This window comes from Poecilia latipinna, unplaced genomic scaffold (genome assembly GCF_001443285.1).
Source record: "Poecilia latipinna isolate Pla-1442-1.1 unplaced genomic scaffold, P_latipinna-1.0 Scaffold3778, whole genome shotgun sequence".
Lineage (NCBI taxonomy): Eukaryota > Metazoa > Chordata > Actinopteri > Cyprinodontiformes > Poeciliidae > Poecilia > Poecilia latipinna.
In genome coordinates this window covers 33,829-35,557 of record NW_015116394.1, presented here as the reverse complement: position 1 = coordinate 35,557, position 1,729 = coordinate 33,829, and the positions used below count along the sequence as shown (strand labels likewise).

The window sequence follows — 1,729 nt, the reverse complement described above, 5'->3', positions numbered from 1 at the left end:
ATGTCACAGTCTCAAACTAAATGTTTAATTAGCCAACTAAATATTAAGTTCACAAACAGAAAAGCTCCAGACAAAAATATTTAGCCAGAGGCTCAATATTTAGCTAGCTAGCTAAATATTGTAGACTGAGACTAAATATTTAGTTAGCAACCAAGCTAATTATGTAGTTTACAAACTAAGTAGCTCCAAACTAAATATTTAGTTAGCAAGCTACATTTATAGATTGAGGCTAAATATTTAGTTAGCTAAATATTTAGTTCAGAAAATATGTTTTTGTGTTTATATAGAGGTTCACAAAACTCACTTTTTATTTTGATTCTCTACTTGTCATACTAGCTAGGTATTTACCTTCCAGCTAAATATTTAGCTTAGAGCTAAATTTGTAGTTTGGAAGCTAAATATTTAGCTTCAAATAAAGTATTTATTTTGTAATTTAAATATTTAGCTTGGAGCTACATATTAAGGTTGTAACTACTTAGCAAGCTAATTAAACAATTATTTTTGTTTGAAACTGTGACGTTTATGTGGTGAAAATGACTGAAAAATTAAATCCCATTATTTTCCTCTCATGACAGGCTAAATAACCCAATTTACTGCTGTGTAGTTTTGACTGTGTAACTTCACAAACTCCATTCACGCTACACTCTCCAGTTCTGCTCAGTCATCTTTACCAGGAGACGTCGGCAGCTTGAATTCTGTTTCAAAACCAGCATTCGCATCAATCCCTGCTGTTGTAAACCAACACAATGACGCTGCTGTGGCTGAGATGTTTTGTGGCTTTCTAACAGGAGCAAACCCTCCTTTGTATGTCAGCCACTTCCTCTCTTACAGGATGTTCCTCTGTTACACAGAAAAAGCAAAGAGTCCTACTTGAATACAATAGAGTGGTTTTTGAAGAATTGAGCTTTTAAGGTGAAAATACAACCATGTCAATGAATAAGGTCTCCTACATTCACATTTCCAGTCTTTGTGTATACCCACCACTGCATCTCTCTCCGTCTCTTTTTCTCTCTACGACTTGATCTCTTTTCAGCCCTGTTCTTTGTCAGCTCAGGGAGAATTTAGCGGTGATGTGTAAGAGAATGAGAAACATGAGAACAGACAGCATCAGGACTTTTAAGATCCAAGAACCTGTCAGATCCTCTGAGGTAGGGGAGCTGTCAAAATGAAAATTCAGCCTCAGTTTATGAAGCTGGAGTGAACTGCTTTTTATGATATTCTATCTTCTTCTTTTTTTTTTGTAGGACACAACCGCACCCATTAAAGCAACTCGAGGCTTTTAGGTGCAACAGAAGGTGATTCAACCCAACCTTTGCGTTTACCAAACGGTCGGAGATGCCTTCAGGAAATTCATGAAGTAAAACTTTGTGGAACCCCCTCTGTCTGGTATGATTTACCGCGTCGAAGCCTCGTAATCACACAGAAGGTGGAACTTAGTGGGACCTGCACTTAATCTGATAAGAAGGTAATCCATTTCTACCAATATCAAAGATCTGGATGCTGCAGTCTGCGGAGGGAAAACAGGAGTGTGGATAAAAGCCTTTTCGAATCTCCAGTCCCATTTTCTTTATCCTTTTAGATTATGCGGGTTGTTAAAAAAAAAAAGGATGTGCTTTGTGTGTCTGGGATGTCTTGTCAATGCATAAGTGGAGGATTATGTCTCATAAGTCATGGTGCTGCAGGATTTTTTTTCTGGGTTCTTTATCCATGCTAATAGCCTCAGAGGAAG

The 1,729-nt window shown here is 37.4% G+C and overlaps 1 long non-coding RNA gene across 1 annotated transcript; it reads left to right on the top strand.

The window, feature by feature from the left end:
• The first annotated feature begins 1,031 nt into the window (after positions 1–1,031).
• Positions 1,032–1,377, top strand: LOC106941632 (uncharacterized). Its single transcript, XR_001423421.1, has 2 exons — positions 1,032–1,148; positions 1,245–1,377. It is a non-coding gene; the product is annotated as an uncharacterized LOC106941632 (long non-coding RNA).
• The last annotated feature ends 352 nt before the right edge of the window (positions 1,378–1,729 follow it).